The 18,768-nt window shown below is 47.4% G+C and overlaps 1 protein-coding gene across 1 annotated transcript in view; it reads right to left on the bottom strand.

Annotated features, from left to right (window-relative positions):
- The window catches only part of kcnh3 (potassium voltage-gated channel, subfamily H (eag-related), member 3), a 1,447,071-nt gene that overhangs the window by 103,947 nt on the left and 1,324,356 nt on the right, over positions 1-18,768 (bottom strand). The gene's annotated exons all lie outside the window — the stretch shown is intronic.

The following is an 18,768-nucleotide window of genomic DNA, read 5'->3' as shown; positions in this document are numbered from 1 at the left end:
ATTTTTGAGTGCGATAGTGAGAGTTTGGTGACCGAGGGAGTATAAGGCTTCATTTTTATCTAAAGTTTAGTCTTTCTTTTATTTAGTTAATTAACTTAAAAGTTGCTGTTTGGTTTAGAAGAAGGTGAATTTTCAATCAGCTTTAAACAGGCTTCTACTTCTAGGCACTTGCAGCTGGAGCTTGTTAATTAGTTAATTGGATTAGGCCAGTTTTTCAGAGGCTAGATTCACAGTATAAAAGTGATCCCCTACAGTGCAGACTTTGTTTGCACTGAGTGCTGAATTTGGTGATTTTTGAGTGCGATAGTGAGAGTTTGGTGACCGAGGGAGTTAGGTGAGGAGGGAGTAAGGTGCTCCTTTCATTTTGTTTCCGACATTTCCGCAAAGAGTGCGAAGAGAGCCAGGAGTTTACAGGAAGTGTAGCTGACTGGGAGCAGAGTCGGAGGGCGGAGATCTAGTTAGTCCACACAGCAGCTATATTCTGTAAGGTAAGAGGGGATGGAGGCTAGGCCAGTTACATGCTCCTCCTGTAGGATGTGGGTGGTGAGGGATACCACCGGTGTCCCCGCTGACTATACCTGCGGGAAGTGCACCCAACTTCAGCTCCTCAAAGACTGTGTTAGGGAACTGGAGCTGAAGCTGGATGAACTTCGGATCATCCGGGAGGCAGAGGGGGTGATTGAGAAGAGTTACAGGGAGGTAACCACACCCAAGGTACAGGACAAGAATAGCTGGGTTACAGTCAGGGGGAAAAAAACAAACAGGCCGACAGTGCAGGGATCCCTCGAGGCCGTTCCCCTTCAAAACAAGTATACCGTTTTGGATGCTGTTGGGGGGGATGACCTACCGGGGGAAGGCCCTAGCGGCCAGGTCTCTGGCACTGAGTCTGGCTCTGGGGCTCAGAAGGGAAGGGGGGAGAATAGAAAAGCAATAGTTGTAGGAGATTCAATGGTTAGGGGAATAGATAGGAGATTCTGTGGTCGCGAGCGAGACTCCCGGAAGGTATGTTGCCTCCCGGGTGCCAGGGCCAGGGATGTCTCGGATCGTGTCTTCAGGATCCTTAAGGGGGAGGGGGAGCAGCCAGAAGTCGTGGTGCACATTGGTACCAACGACATAGGTAGGAAAAGGGGTGTGGAGGTAATAAACAAGTTTAGGGAGTTAGGCTGGAAGTTGAAAGCCAGGACAGACAGAGTTGTCATCTCTGGTTTGTTGCCGGTGCCACGTGATAGCGAGGCTAGGAATAGAGAGAGAGTGCAGTTGAACACGTGGCTGCAGGAATGGTGTAGGAGGGAGGGCTTCAGGTATTTGGATAATTGGAGCGCATTCTGGAGAAGGTGGGACCTGTACAAGCAGGACGGGTTGCACCTGAACCAGAGGGGCACCAATATCCTGGGAGGGAGGTTTGCTAGTACTCTTCGGGAGGGTTTAAACTAATTTGGCAGGGGAATGGGAACCGGATTTGTAGTCCAGCAACTAAGGTAGCCGATATTCAGGACGCCAAAGCTTGTAATGAGGCAGTGGGGAAGGGAACACTGACAAAGGAGAGTATTTGCAGGCACGGAGATGGGTTGAAGTGTGTATACTTCAACGCAAGAAGCATCAGGAATAAGGTGGGTGAACTTAAGGCATGGATCGGTACTTGGGACTACGATGTGGTGGCCATCACGGAAACTTGGATAGAAGAGGGGCAGAAATGGTTGTTGGAGGTCCCTGGTTATAGATGTTTCAATAAGATTAGGGAGGGTGGTAAAAGAGGTGGGGGGGGTGGCATTATTAATTAGAGATAGTATAACAGCTGCAGAAAGGCAGTTTGAGGAGTATCACCCTATTGAGGTAGTATGGGTTGAAGTCAGAAATAGGAAAGGAGCAGTCACCTTGTTAGGAGTTTTCTATAGGCCCCCCAATAGTAGCAGAGATGTGGAGGAACAGATTGGGAAACAGATTTTGGAAAGGTGCAGAAGTCATAGGGTAGTAGTCATGGGCGACTTTAACTTCCCAAATATTGAGTGGAAACTCTTTAGATCAAATAGTTTGGATGGGGTGGTGTTTGTGCAGTGTGTCCAGGAAGCTTTTCTAACACAGTATGTAGATTGTCCAACCAGAGGAGGGGCAATATTGGATTTAGTACTGGGTAATGAACCAGGGCAAGTGATAGATTTGTTAGTGGGGGAGCATTTTGGAGATAGTGACCACAATTCTGTGACTTTCACTTTAGTAATGGAGAGGGATAGGTACGTGCAACAGGGCAAGGTTTACAATTGGGGGAAGGGTAAATACGATGTTGTCAGACAAGAATTGAAGTGCATAAGTTGGGAACATAGGCTGGCAGGGAAGGACACAAGTGAAATGTGGAACTTGTTCAAGGAACAGATGCTACGTGTCCTTGATATGTATGTCCCTGTCAGGCAGGGAAGAGATGGTCGAGTGAGGGAACCATGGTTGACAAGAGAGGTTGAATGTCTTGTTAAGAGGAAAAAGGTGACTTATGTAAGGCTGAGGAAACAAGGTTCAGACAGGGCATTGGAGGGATACAAGATAGCCAGGAGGGAACTGAAGAAAGGGATTAGGAGAGCTAAGAGAGGGCATGAACAATCTTTGGCGGGTAGGATCAAGGAAAACCCCAAGGCCTTTTACACATATGTGAGAAATATGAGAATGACTAGAGCGAGGGTAGGTCCGATCAAGGACGGTAGCGGGAGATTGTGTATTGAGTCTGAAGAGATAGGAGAGGTCTTGAATGAGTACTTTTCTTCTGTATTTACAAATGAGAGGGGCGATATTGTTGGAGAGGACAGTGTGAAACAGATTGGTAAGCTCGAGGAAATACTTGTTAGGAAGGAAGATGTGTTGGGCATTTTGAAAAACTTGAGGATAGACAAGTCCCCCGGGCCTGACGGGATATATCCAAGGATTCTATGGGAAGCAAGAGATGAAATTGCAGAGCCGTTGGCAATTATCTTTTCGTCCTCACTGTCAACAGGGGTGGTACCAGGGGATTGGAGAGTGGCGAATGTCGTGCCCCTGTTCAAAAAAGGAACTAGGGATAACCCTGGGAATTACAGGCCAGTTAGTCTTACTTCGGTGGTAGGCAAAGTAATGGAAAGGGTACTGAAGGATAGGATTTCTGAGCATCTGGAAAGACACTGCTTGATTAGGGATAGTCAGCACGGATTTGTGAGGGGTAGGTCTTGCCTTACAAATCTTATTGAATTCTTTGAGGAGGTGACCAAGCATGTGGATGAAGGTAAAGCAGTGGATGTAGTGTACATGGATTTTAGTAAGGCATTTGATAAAGTTCCCCATGGTAGGCTTCTGCACAAAGTAAGGAGGCATGGGATAGTGGGAAATTTGGCCAGTTGGATAACGAACTGGCTAACCGATAGAAGTCAGAGAGTGGTGGTGGATGGCAAATATTCAGCCTGGATCCCAGTTACCAGTGGTGTACCGCAGGGATCAGTTCTGGGTCCTCTGCTGTTTGTGATTTTCATTAATGACTTGGATGAGGGAGTTGAAGGGTGGGTCAGTAAATTTGCAGACGATACGAAGATTGGTGGAGTTGTGGATAGTAAGGAGGGCTGTTGTCGGCTGCAAAGAGACATAGATAGGATGCAGAGCTGGGCTGAGAAGTGGCAGATGGAGTTTAACCCTGAAAAGTGTGAGGTTGTCCATTTTGGAAGGACAAATATGAATGCGGAATACAGGGTTAACGGTAGAGTTCTTGGCATTGTGGAGGAGCAGAGAGACCTTGGGGTCTATGTTCATACATCTTTGAAAATTGCCACTCAAGTGGATAGAGCTGTGAAGAAGGCCTATGGTGTGCTCGCGTTCATTAACAGAGGGATTGAATTTAAGAGCCATGAGGTAATGATGCAGCTGTACAAAACCTTGGTAAGGCCACATTTGGAGTACTGTGTACAGTTCTGGTCGCCTCATTTTAGGAAGGATGTGGAAGTTCTGGAAAAGGTGCAAAGGAGATTTACCAGGATGTTGCCTGGAATGGAGAGTAGGTCTTACGAGGAAAGGTTGAGGGTGCTAGGCCTTTTCTCATTAGAGCGGAGAAGGATGAGGGGCGACTTGATAGAGGTTTATAAGATGATCAGGGGAATAGATAGAGTAGACAGTCAGAGACTTTTTCCCCAGGTGGAACACACCATTACAAGGGGACATAAATTTAAGGTGAAAGGTGGAAGATATAGGAGGGATATCAGAGGTAGGTTCTTTACCCAGAGAGTAGTGGGGGCATGGAATGCACTGCCTGTGGAAGTAGTTGAGTCGGAAACATTAGGGACCTTCAAGCAGCTGTTGGATAGATACATGGATTACGGGAAAATGATATAGTGTAGATTTATTTGTTCTTAAGGGCAGCACGGTAGCATTGTGGATAGCACAATTGCTTCACAGATCCATGGTCCCAGGTTCGATTCCAGCTTGGGTCATTGTCTGTGCGGAGTCTGCACGTCCTCCCCGTGTCTGTGTGGGTTTCCTCCGGGTGCTCCGGTTTCCTCCCACAGTCCAAAGATGTGCGGGTTAGGTGAATTGGCCAATGATAAATTGCCCTTAATGTCCAAATTGCCCTTGGTGGTGGGTGGAGGTGTTGAGTTTGGGTAGGGTGCTCTTTCCAAGAGCTGGTGCAGACTCAAGGGGCCGAATGGCCTCCTTCTGCACTGTAAATTCAATGATAATCTATGATTAATCTAGGACAAAGGTTCGGCACAACATCGTGGGCCGAAGGGCCTGTTCTGTGCTGTATTTTCTATGTTCTATGTTCTATGTACCTGTTGTTTTCTGTTCTTACTCAGACAGATTACTAACCTGATTTTCTACCTTTGACTTTGACTTCCTAATTTTCCAAGCAACTGAACCCTCATCCCCACTCTTTATTTTAAAGCCCTCTCTACGTCCCTATTTGTATGGTCCGCAAGAACACTGGTCACAGCATGGTTCAGGTGTAGGCCTTCCCAACGGTACAACCCCCACTGTGAAAGTGAGTTGATGCAGTGGATCTTGACGTGAGAGGTGGTGGTGCAGTGGTCTTGTCACTGGACGAGTAATCCAGAGACCTGGGGTAATGCACTGGGGATCCGGGGGCAGCACGGTAGCATTGTGGATAGCACAATTGCTTCACAGCTCCAAGGTCCCAGGTTCGATTCCGGCTTGGGTCACAGTCTGTACGGAGTCTGCACATCCTCCCCGTGTGTGCGTGGGTTTCCTCCGGGTGCTCCGGTTTCCTCCCACAGTCCAAAGATGTGCAGGTTAGGTGGATTGGCCATGATAATTGCCCATAGTGTCCAAAATTGCTCTTAGTGGTGGGTGGGGTTACTGGGCTATGGGGATCGGGTGGAGGTGTTGACCTTGGGTAGGGTGCTCTTTCCAAGAGCCGGTGCAGACTCGATGGGCCGAATGGCCTGTTTCTGCACTGTAAATTCTATGATAATTTGAATCCCACCATGGCAGATGGTGGAACAATAATAACATCTGGAACAGTAAAAATCTAGAATTAAAAGTCTAATGATGAAAACATTTTGGATTCTCATAAAAACCCATCTGGTTCATTACTGCCCTTTAGGGAAGATCTGCCATCCTTACCTGGTCTGGTCTATGTGTGACTCCAGACCCACAGCAATGTGGTTTACTCTTAACGGCTTAGTAAATGGCCCAGCAAGCCACTCAGTTGTATCAAACCACTAAAAGCTTGGCAAAATGGAATGAAACTGGATGGACTACCTGACACCGACCTGGGCACTGGAAATGACAACAGCAAACCCAGCCCTGTTGACCGTAAAAGGTCATCCTTACTAACAGCTGGGGACTTGTGCCAAAATTGGGAGAGCTGTCTTGCAAACTAGACAAGAAAAAGCCTGACATACTCATACTCATGGAATCAGACCTTACAGATAATGTCCCAGACATCACCATCACATTTCCTGGCTATGTCCTCTCTCACCGGCAGGACAGATCCAGCAGAGGGGTACGGCACGGAAAATTTCCCTAACTCCTATGTAACTATTAATGCATGCCAACCATCAGGTGTGCCAGTACATTTAGCATTCTGACTACACTAGACTCAACAAGTAACTAAGATGCTCCCATAAATAAAATGAAACCAATGTAATGTGGAATATTTACAAGTGAAATTTAAATTTGAAAAAGCACCCATGCCATCTTTGCAGTCTCAATAAATTTTCGAGTTGGGCAGGAAAGTTTTGGCCATGATGCGAGCCTCCCTGTTAATTTAGGAATCTCTACCAGTGACGTAAGATGTAAGGCTCACCAGTCTGCAATTACCTGGATTATCCTTGCTACTCTTCTTAAACAAAGGAACAACATTGGCTATTCTCCAATCCTCTGGGACCTCCCCTGTAGCTAGTGAGGATACAAAGATTTTTCTCAAGGTCCCAAGAATTTCCTCCCTTGCCTATCTCAGCATTCTGGGGTATATCCCATCAGGTCCTGAGGTGTACAGGTACACAGGTCATTGAAAGTGGCAACACAGGTGGCAAAGTTAGTCAAGAAGGCAGATGGCATGCTTGCCTTCATCGGCCAGGGCACTGTGTTTAAAAATTGGCAGGTCATGTTGCAGTTTTATAGAACCTTAGTTAGGCTGCATTTGGAATATAGTGTTTAATTCTGGTCGCCACACTACCAGAAGGATGTGGAGGCTTTGGAGAGGATACAGAAAAGATTTACCAGGATGTTGTCTGGTATGGAGGGCATTAGCTGTGAGGAGAGATTGGAGAAACTTGGTTTGTTCTCGCTGGAACAACGGAGGCTGAGGAGTGACCTGATAAAAGTCTACATTATGAGGGACAGAGTGGATAGTCAGAAGTTTTTTCCCAGGGTGGAAGAGTCAATTACTAGGGGGCATAGGTTTAATGTGCGAGGGGCAAGTTTTTTACACAGAGGGTGGTGGGAGGCGGGAACCCGCTGCCGGGGTAAGCAGTGGAAGCAGATACGATAGTGACTTTTAAGGGGCGGCTTGACAAATACATGAATAGGATAGGAACTGAGGGATATGGTCCCCGGAAAGGTAGGGAGTTTTAGTTCAGTCGGGCAGCATGGTCGGTGCAGGCTTGGAGGGCCGAAGGGCCTGTTCCTGTGCTATAATTTTCTTTGTTCTTTGTTCTATAATTCAGGCTGCAGATCTGACAGGACGGCAATGTTAACAAATGAATTGCTAAGTTATATTAATCCAATGCTTGCTTTGTTGGTCTCCCATTAACCACCTTCCATAAAGCTGAGCTCTTCCAAATGTATGCTGTATGCCTCCAAATTTGCACCATATCCTGTTCATCTATCACCACTGTGCTTGCTCACTTACTCTGGCTCCCAGGCCAGTACTTCCAGTTTAAAATACTCACCCTTCAGTTCAAATCCCACCATGGCCTTTCCCCTCTTCATCTCTGTAGCTCCATTCACCTATACAACTGTGAGATCTTTGCGTTCCTCCAATACTGTTCTCTTGCACATCCCTCACATTCTGAAACTCACCCCCTTAACCTCTTCGCTTCTCCACCTCTCTTAACTTCTTAAGACTCCATTTAAAACCTACAGCTTTTGTTGTGTTATGTAATTTGGAAGAACACAAGCTGCCACTTGATGCAGTTTTGAGTAAAAGATGCTCCAGACTTTGAAGTGAGTTCAATGTGTTTTATTGAACTATTCGCACAGTTCTCAATGAGTTCGACTCTCTGCTAATCTAAATGTAGTAACTCAGTCTGACTGAACCAGCCATGCTCTGAACTACGTGCTGGGGTGTGATGCTGAGGATACACCATGTCTCACTCTGTAGATGTTGGTCTGTGGAAAGAGGCGGGGTGTGAGTGCCTCATCCCTTTTCTAGTGAGATACCACCCCTGAGTGTCCTGACTGCTCATTAGTCGTGTCCTATTCTATGCGTTCATTAGCTGCATGTTTGCATATCATGTTTGCTAATGACTCCTTCTTTGCTCAGTATCAATATTTGTCTAATAATGCTTCTGTGAATTGCTTTGGGACTTGCTACCGAAGCTATAAACATATACAAAGTTGCTGAGAGCTGAGCAAAATAATATCAAATCCCACAGGCAGCATCCTGTTAATTCTGTCACTGCTGGTGATTTGCCCTCAGAGGCAGAGGAAAAATCATCTTGGCCGGGATTCTCCCCTACCCAGTGGGGGGTCCCGGCGGCATGGAGTGGCGTGAACCACTCCAGCATCGGGCCGCCCCAAAGGTGCGGATTTCTCCGCACCTTTAGGGGCCAAGCCCTCACCTTGAGGGGCTAGGACAACGCCGGAGTGGTTGGCGCGCCGCCGGCCGGCGGGAAAGGCCTTTGGCGCCATGCCAGCCGGGGCCAAAGGGACTCCGCCGGTCGACGGAAGTCCGCGCATGCGCGGAAGCATCAGCGGCTGCTGACTTCCACATCGGCCATCGCGGAGGCTATGGCTGTGGCGGAAGGAAAAGAGTGCCCCCCACGGCACAGACCCGCCCGCGGATCGGTGGGCCCCTATCGCGGGCCAGGCCACCGTGGGGGCAACCACCAGGGCCAGATCGCACTGCGCCCCCCCCCCCCCAGGACCCCGGAGCCCGCCCGCCCGCGCCGCCAGTCCTGCCAGTAAGGTAGGTGGTTTGATTCATGGGACTGGCATGACAGCAGCGGGACTTAGGCCCATCGCAGGCCGGTGAATCACCGGGGGGGGGGGGCCCGCCGACCGGCGAGGCGCAATTCCCGCCCCCGCCAAATTTTTGGTGCCGGAGAATTCGGCGGCCGCGGGGGCGGGATTCACACCGCCCCCCGGCAATTTTCCGACCTGGCGGGGGGTCGGAGAATCCCGCCTCTTGTTTCTAGAGATGTATTGGTTTTCCCAATCATATTCTATTCTGGCTCCAAAATTTACTAACTTTCACAACTAACAAGAAGCTAAAAGTTTGCATCACTGTTCGATTCTCAGAGAGACATTCACTGAAGTTTTTTTCCTGGAGTACTAATTTTACAAAAGCTGCATTAATCACACTGAAAGGGACATGATGAATTAAGCTTATGGTTTGTTTTTAAGTCATTAGAATAATTAATGAGTCATGTTGAAATAGAGAAGGATGAAGCTGAACGAGCTCTAGCAATTCGGTAAACATAGAGCTAATCGAGCCCAGTTGCTGTAGAATAACAATCAACAAGGTCGACAGTACAATGACACAGACGAAACAGAAAAGCATGAGCTGGAGGATGGTATACTTTAACTGTACTCTCAGAATGCAACTGAAGCACATTTACTTTGCACTTTTAAACACTACATTATTTTGTGACTGTAACCTTTAGGCGGCATTCACTTGCTATTACCTTCAAGAATCAGGAGCCAGTCTCTGTAGGTCCACTTACGGCAGAGGTGATAGATTCTTGGTAAACAAAGGAGTGATAGGTTATTGGGAGTAGTTGGGATGCAGATATGAGGTTGCTATCAGATCACCCATGATCTTATTAAATGGCGGAGAAGGCTCGAGAGGCCAAATGGTCTATTCCTGCTCCTTATTTGTGTTGTGGAGATGCCAGCGTTGGACTGGGGTGAGCACAGTAAGAAGTTTTACAACACCAGGTTAAAGTCCAACAGGTTTGTTTCAATGTCACTAGCTTTCGGAGCGCTGCTCCTTCCTCAGGTGAATGAAGAGGTATGTTCCAGAAACATATATAGAGACAGATTCAAAGATGGGGTAACCCCAGGTTAAAGAGGTGTGAATTGTGTCAAGCCAGGACAGTTGGTAGGATTTTGCAGGCCAGATGGTGGGGGATGAATGTAATGCGACATGAATCCCAGGTCCCGATTGAGGCCGCACTCATGTGTGCGGAACTTGGCTATAAGCTTCTGCTCGGCGATTACCTTATTTGTGTGTTAGATCAAATAGGTTAGGATGTGGGGATGCTTCCTGCATATACATAACTAAAACTGACAGTCTGTTGGTTTCAGGAAATGGGTTTCTTCCAACCATGGAAAGCCACCGAGATGGTAAAAAATGGAGTAGCGTGTCTGGTTCTGATCACAGAGACAAGAAAGACAAACCAGTCCATGCAGCAGTTCACAGAAGAGCAATAAGTGACATGGGTCTGAGTTATGAGGAAGGACTGGGAAAGCTGGATTATTTTGGCTTTGTGATGAGGTGACCAAGAAGCAATGACACAAATGGCTTAAACTTGAGGTCCAATCATGGTGTAGAAGTTGCAAGTTCAAACCAGCAAGCAGAAGTTTTTCACACAAAGAATGTTCAACATTCAGCGAGAGTGACGGAGCCAAAAACCCTGGAAACATATAACAAAGAGCTGGTTGTTGGGAGAGGGGGACTGAAGGATAAACGAGGATGGGCCAAGCATCCTTATTCCTCGAATTTATTTTGTAGTCATGTGAATAGTAAATAGAGCATTAAGAACCATTTTTGAATGTCAAAAAGAAGTTTTTTAAAAGCTGTACGAAAGTTTAATTTTAGGTGCACATTGGGGATTGTTAAATAAGGATGTGATAATTATTTATGGAAAGATTATGATGTGGAATTATTGAACAATTATTCATTTTTATAGTTAATGTCCCAACTTTCTTAAACTCTAAATATTAGGCATCTATAATGCATTTTAAGCTACTGCTTAAGATTGGATTTCTGTCTGATCAATAGAAATGATACTTAATAGCACAAAACTTTGTAATAACCAAGATCCGCATGATTCATATGACTACTGAATAAATGCAGCCATTGGATTTGGAATAATCCTTGACCACATCAGGAATCACCCAGTTATCCCATCTGCAGATACACCAGCAAGTTCACACTGGGGAGAAGCCGTTCACCTGCTCTCAGTGTGGGAAAGGATTCACTGTGTTATCCAACCTGCAGATACACCAGCGAGTTCACACTGGGGAGAGGCCGTTCATCTGCTCTCAGTGTGGGAAAGGATTCTGTGATTCGTCCCACCTATTGAGACACCAGTGAGTTCACACTGGGGAGAGGCCGTTCACCTGCTCTCAGTGTGGGAAAGGATTCACTGTGTTATCCAACCTGCAGATACACCAGCGAGTTCACACTGGGGAGAGGCCATTCACCTGCTCCCAATGTGGGAAAGGATTCTGTGATTCGTCCCACCTATTGAGCCACCAGCAAGGTCACACTGGGGCGAGGCCATTCACCTGCTCTCAGTGTGGGAAAGGATTTACTCAGTTATCTCACCTGCAGACACACCAGCGAGTTCACACTGGGGAGAGGCCATTCACCTGCTCTCAGTGTGGAAGGGATTCACTCGGTTATCTATCCTGCGGACACACCAGCGAATTCACACTGGGGCGAGACCATCCACCTCTCAATGTGAGATGGGATTGTCTGTTTCATCGGACCTGCTGTGACATCAACAATTTCACAATCGATTACAGGGGTTGGATTCTGCTGTTATTGTTTCTGCTCTACTTCCAGGACTGCATCTGGGGCTGGTTTAGCACAGGGCTAAATCGCTGGCTTTGAAATCAGGCCAAGGCAGGCCAACAGCACGGTTCAATTCCCGTACCAGCCTCCCCGAACAGGCGCCGGAATGTGGTGACTAGGGGCGTTTCACAGTAACTTCATTTGAAGCATACTTGTGACAATAAGCGATTTTCATTTCATTTCATTTTTGAATGAATTTATCACTTTATGCCAGTCCCCTCCTCCAATTCATGTCATGTTTTTATTGCACACTAAGAAAGCTCCAGTTGACTTGATTCCTTGTTTTGCCACTTTCCCATTCTGCCTCTCCCTACAGTTCTTCAGTCAAGATTGGTTGAGATTACACACATTCTGTTTAAACCCGACACAGACAGCTGCAATTTTCAGCTGGGACCATGGTAAAGTAACCAAGAACTGAATGATTTCACTGATGTCCAATAAAAGCATTATCTGCAATGAATTTTGAGGGACTGGGATAAAGAAGGGAATTCATGAAAAAATGAATCATATCTGACAGGAAAGAAAGCCATTTTCAATGGTCGCATTTATCTAGATTACATAGGCATCACACAAAGAATCTTAATTTTACTGAACGGAACTAACAAGATTACCAATGGAAATGGCATGTAATGAGGGCACACAGCTCATATAACACCACAGCAAGATCTGCAAAGTATAAAATTGCACGACTATTAATCTAGTAGACTACCCTGAACAAAGAGAGGTTATGTAGGAAATCAATACCGAGCAAGGAGAAAACACAGGAGGCTACCGTGACCTGCTTGCACAGCTAAGAGTTTTATCAAGATTGTGAGCCAAAAGCTGCAGAGTCACGCAAACCGTCATTTAGGAAGAGAAATCATTGGGAATATACAAGAGCTATTACCAATTGAGAAAATGAAACTTGCACAAACAGCCTTACATGTGGGGCGTCATTCTCCAACCCCCCAGCGGGTCGGAGAATGGCCGTTGGCCGCCGTGAATCCCGCCCCCGCCGGTTGCCGAAGTCTCCGGCACCGGATATTCGGCGGGGGCGGGAATCGGGCGCGCCGGTTGGCGGGCCCCCCCGCTGGATTCTCCGGCCCGGATGGGCCGAAGTCCCGCCGATAAATTGCCTGTCCTGCCGGCATGGATTAAACCACCTTTTGAACGGCGGGACAAGGCGGCGTGGGCGGGCTCCGGGGTCCTGGGGGGGGCGCGGGCCGATCTGACCCCGGGGGGTGCCCCCACGGTGGCCTGGCCTGCGATCGGGGCCCACCGATCCGCGGGCGGGCCTGTGCCGTGGGGGCACTCTTTCCCTTCCGCCTCCGCCACGGTCTCCACCATGGCGGAGGCGGAAGAGACTCCCTCCACTGTGCATGCGCGAGAAACTGTCAGCGGCCGCTGACGCTCCCGCGCATGCGCCGCCCCGAGATGTCATTTCCGTGCCAGCAACCGCTGGAGCTGGGCGCTTCACTACTCCCCATATTTTTAAACTTGTCCCCCAGATCCCGTCTTTCCCATAAGAGGAAACATCTTTTCGGCATTGACCCTATCAAGTCCCCAGGGGATCTTAAATGTTTCAATATGATCATTTCCTAATCTTTTAGACTCCAATAGGTGCAGGTTCAACCTTTCCTCAAAAGACAAGTATGTCAAAGGCATGTCTGCATCAACTCTCACAAACTTCTACAGATGTGCGATAGAGAGCATCCTATCCGGCTGCATCACAGTTTGGTATGGCAACTGCTCGGCCCAAAATTGCAAGAAACTGCAGAGTGTGGTGAACTCAGCCCAACGCATCACACAAGCTTGCCATCCTCCCATTGATTCTGTCTACACCTCACGCTGCCTCAGAAAGGCAGACAGCATTGTCAGAGACCCTCACACCCAGACCTTTCCATCAGGCAGAAGATACAGAAGTCTGAAGACCTGCACATCCAGACATAGGAACAGCTTCTTCCCAGCAGCTACTAGACTCCTCAACGACTCTCCCTCGGACTGATCTGTTCCCTGTAAGAACACTATTCGCGAGGCCCTATGCTGCTCTTGCTCATGTATTGCTTTGTTTGACCCTTATTCCGCACTGTAACCAATCACTGTTTGTTGATGTATCATTTGTCAATGTACACTGTTGATTATTCTTTTGTCTACTATGTACATACTGTGGGCTAAATCGCTGGCTTTGAAAGCAAACCAAGGCAGGCCAGCAGCACGGTTCAATTCCCGTACCAGCCTCCCCGAACAGGCGCCGGAATGTGGCGACTAGGGGCTTTTCACAGTAACTTCATTTGAAGCCTACTTGTGACAATAAGCGATTTTCATTTCATTTCATTTCATGTTCCCTTGGCCGCAGAAAAATACTTTTCACTATACTTCGGTACATATGACAATAAATATCAATCAATCAAGTACCAACTTAGTGAACCTTCTCTGACTGCTTCTAATACAATTATATATTTTCTTAAATAAGGACACCAAAGCTGTACACAGTATACCAGATATGGGGCGGGATTCAACGTTCTCCGACTCCGATATCGTAATCGGCGATCGGCTGAGAATCGATGAGTGGTGCTGGTTTGATGCCGGTTTTCTATCCTCCGCCCCCCTCCGAAATGGCGCCATCGCATTGCGCGCTGCACGCCGTTGGAACGGTGTTGGCATGTAAACTGAAGGCCCCGATGCTCCATCCCCGATGGGCCGAGTTCCCCACCTAGTGGGGGACATGCGTTCTCAGCGGTCGGGAACCCAGCGTGGCTGCGGCAGACTGTGTCCAGCGTGCAATAGTTGGCTGTGCTGCTGGCTGGGAGGGCTTCTGCGAGGGCTAGGGGGACTGGTGGGGGTGACCAGGGGGTGGCCTGGGGGCACTATTTGGCAGGTCGGGTCTGAGCACGGCTGGTGACATGTTTTACGGCACGGCCACTGCAGGTCGTTGCCGTGTGTGTACGCGGCCACGGATCCGGCCATTCTCCAGCCGTTTATATCAAGGAAGCCAGGAGTTTTACTCGCCACGGTTGCTAGCCCCTCACCGGTTGCAGGATCAGTGAGGGATCGGCACCGATTTTGGCATTGTAAAACACCACAGTTCCTACGCTGGCATCGGCACTTAGTCTGGAACATGGTGAATCAGGGCGGCATGTGGCACAGTGGTTAGCACTGGGACTGCGGCGTTGAGGACCCGGGTTCGAATCCCAGCCATGGGTCACTGTCTGTGTGGAGTTTGCACATGCTCCCCATGTCTGCGTGGGTTTCACCCCCACAACCCAAAGATGTGCAGGTTACATGGATTGGCCTCGCTAAATTGCCCCTTAATTGGAGAAAAAATAATTGGGTACTCTAAATTTATTAAAAAAACAGAAAAATGGTAAATCTAGCCCATGGTCTCACTAACGCCCTGAAAAAAACTGTCGGAAAACTTCCCCGCTTTTATATTTGCAAAACTATTTTAAATTAATCTGAAAGGGTCACTGAAAGATCACACAAATGGAGCAAATCTGACAGTATGGACATGAGATAGATTTTCCATTTACCCCAGCACCTATTCCACTCCTGCATCATTAACAATAGTGACCAGGAAATATTTCCTGGTTCCAGCATTGCTTTGGGCTTCAAACTCCAGTACAATTGGAGTAACTTTGGAATACGGGCATCCAGATCATAAAGTTAACATCGGGAATTTACAGATATAATTTGTTCCACTAGAAAATATGCCCCTGACACAGCTCAGGCGGAAAAAGCGGTGTGTAACCTGCCGGCTACATTTTTACCAACGATATTTTTTGACATTTAGTCAAAACAAATCCTGGAGGCGGGTCCCACGATGTCACACTGGCAAGGTGGGCTCTGCCAGTAACGTTGGCCTTCAAGGGGGTCTTCAAGAGATCGGTCTACAAGAGAAAAGGGCGCCCCAATCGAAAGAAAAGAAAAATAAGAAAAAGCTTTCCTCCCACAGACATGGGAACCACTCCCGACACATGAGGCTTCCACCCCAGGGAATCCCTCCTCCCATGAACAGGAGAATCCCCCATCCATGCACAAGGCCACCCACCCCCCCAGGGAATCCTCCCCCCCCCCCAAAGGACACGGGAAACCCCCACGCACATCCCCGAAGGGAACTCCCCTCCTGAAGGACATGGGAACACCACTATGCACACTACTCCCTGCCATTGCCCAGGCACTGCCCCTGCCAGTGGAAGTTCCAGGGGTTAGCGCCAGGGGCAGTGTTGGGTCAGTGACCAGGAAGGATCTTCACCCTACTGGGTGCTGCATTTACCTGTGCGCCTCCAGCGATCTTTCTTCGCCAGGTCCCCATTTGTCAAAAGTTGTTGTAAACCCTGCCAATGTGATATCACATTGGCGGATGGGAGGGGTGATATTCCTAACATGGGGAGGATAATAGAGCGAGGAAGCCACAAATGATATTAAAATGTATGATAATGGGGTTCCTTACCTTCCATGGCGGGAACCCCATTTTGCGTTTGGTAGGGGTCAGGGACAATTGGAACAGGAAATCCCGATGCTGTAAAAGCCGTTTGTGGACTCCCATTGGATTCTCCATCCCTGCCGCCATTCCGGCCCGCCGTAAATGAGGGATGAAACCCCACCTCCAGTGTTTATATTGTGGTTGGGGTGGTGCTGGCTTTAGAGACATCCATAAAAAGTTAAACTCTTTTGGTGGGTCTCAGACACTCCAGAGGTTGTAGCCCTCCCTTGTTTAGTCTACCTGTTAGAAGGTGAAACATTATGTAGCAAAGTAGCTATGAAATCAGAAACTGCTTAAAGAAACAGCTACCAGATTCTTTATGCAGATTATGGGGGCTAACTTAAATTACCCCTGAAACAGGAACAGAAACCTGTTAATTGAACTGCAGCGTGCTTTCTCCATGCTCCTTAGGATGCGGCCGAGCAGCCCAACGTAGCGCACCTAGAATTTCAGTGTGCATTCCCATTCGGCACTCTCCTGCATGTCACCCTATTCTGATTCTCAGCGGAGTCCTCTGCAGCAGCATTTATCTTCCAACTCAACCTCCGGTGACCTGGCAAGCAACCCAATGATGGAGAGTAACGTAACGATCAGAATTGTGCGATAGGCACTGCAGGTAAAGGAAAACTAAACTGTGTAAAATTATTAAACCAGGGAAGTAAGGTTGGCACGGTGGCACAGTGGTTAGCACTGCTGTCTCACAGTGCCCAAGACCTGGGTTCTATCCCGCCCTGGGTCACTGTCCGTGTGGAGTTTGCACATTCTCCCCATGTTTGCTTGGGTCTCACCCCCACAATCCAAAAATGTGAATGGTTGATGGATTGGCCACGCTAAATTGCCCCTTAATCGGTAAAAAAATAAGTGGGTGCTCTAAATTTACTTTTTAAAATAAATACATAAACGAGGGAAGTAAAATAAAAAACATATGAGTTAAACATTAGAGCAGAAGGGCAAGTTGGGATGTGCATTCCAACTCGCGGTTTTGATACAAACGCAAGGAAAAATACTCTGCTCTGCTCCTATTGCTTACGTTCTTATGTCCCAGGCTATTGACAACAAAGGGACAAATATCTGCAGTGCCTCACGCTACGCAAAGCTAATCTATACTGCTTAACGGGAGGTATATTATGAAATGAAATGAAAATCGCTTATTGTCACGAGTAGGCTTCAATGAAGTTATGGTGCTGGTGGAACTGAAACTATTCTGAATATTGTGATGTGGACATTTCAACAATGGCTGCCTGTGGGAGCACACAAGCACCAATATTTTCGGAGACTGCACTGGAAGACCTGGTGAAAGAGATGGAAATAAGGAGCGATGGTCTGAATGCTCAGGGGGCTGGACATTCTCCAGACACATGGTCAGACAGTTGTGAGAAGATAGCAGTGAAGGTCAATGCTAGGAGCGTGATGCAATGGAAGAAGAAGTTTATTGGTCTTACAACAGGTGTCAAGGTCAGGAGTGCATATTTTAATGCAATTTACCACCAATTACATCACTAGCTTCATCCAATGCTCAATTCACTATAACCAAATCATTTGTCTACCAACAAACTTCATCAAATAGCACTCACACCTGGCGCTCAAATGGTTCATTTCATCCTCACACACTCAGTACTTCTGCAAGCCTCATATCCTCTCAGCTCATGCATTGACAGCCACATCATCCAAACATATTGCTTGACATTCACTGACAATCATCCCTCTTACTTGGAGAAGATCAGTGCACAACCAGAGGCAGCAGGAATTAATGGGAGAGAAGAGACATGTTTGCATGTTTTAACCCCTATTAGGAGACAGTGATATCATTATGGGAATGCCATTGCTTAGAACTCTTTTGCCCTCCTCCTCCTTATTCTAACAATTGCCCTGTATGGACTCGCTTATTCTCCCCATTATGGGCAATGCCAAGAGGAGCATCTGATAGCCCACCCTTGTTTGGGAGCAACTGGTTTGTAAACAAGCCTTTCAGTCACCATAACATACTTCAGCACCAGCCAGTCCATTCCCTGTAGGCTACTGAAATTTTAACCAAGTATGGAAAAGCACGTTAAACATGTAGAATTGCAGCAACAGCCAGAAGAAATAAACTAGCAATGAACTTGCAAGTAATTGATCCTTCTAAATACAACTGGTAAGGGGTCTCCCATGCTTCTACACACCAGTTTAGCTGTGCAGGGTTAAGAGATTGTTAGGATGCAGTGTAGGGCTCCAAATTGGAGTGCTGACATCAGGTCAGCCTGCTCTATATTCTGCCAGTGATCGTTGGGTGCTTGTGCAAAATTTGGCATCAGGCACACTTCCTGTTGGAATTGTGCACTCTGGCATAGTGAACTACATTTTTCTAGATCAATGGGGCATTACAGAGTCCACTTTTGTCCCCTTTGACCCCAACAACCACTTTAATGAGAACGGTCAATGTGGCCAATTAAAGTTGCTGCAGGAAATCTGTACAGGGAAACAGTTAGACACTTTGAAAGCAAGACAAAACCCAGGAACAAGGATAGTTCCTAAATCAACTGGCAGTCTCCAATCAGGTGTATTTTTTTATTTAGGAGATTTGTACATCACTATTTTCTGGTCACAAATTGAAATTTTCACTTTTCCCTGGGGCAAAAACCAATCAATCAGTATGACAAGCCCAAACTAATGACCAGAATTAATGAGTCCCAAAACTCCTGCTGAAGAAAATTTCCTTAGTCCTGTGACATGTCGTTAACCTGAAGTGACAGTAACATGACAGTTTCATCCAGCAGAGGGCAGTAGAGCGGAGCTGCTGATTGGCTGTTGTGGGGGCAATTTGCATACATCTGTTGTGCTCACCCTAACTTGAAGGTGTACCTGAGCAAGAGACCCTAGCTGTTCAAGTGAAGAC

Source organism: Scyliorhinus torazame, chromosome 2, assembly GCF_047496885.1.
Source record: "Scyliorhinus torazame isolate Kashiwa2021f chromosome 2, sScyTor2.1, whole genome shotgun sequence".
NCBI classification, from domain to species: domain Eukaryota; kingdom Metazoa; phylum Chordata; class Chondrichthyes; order Carcharhiniformes; family Scyliorhinidae; genus Scyliorhinus; species Scyliorhinus torazame.
The sequence above is the reverse complement of the archived record's forward strand: the minus strand, read 5'-3'. Positions and strand labels throughout refer to the sequence as shown.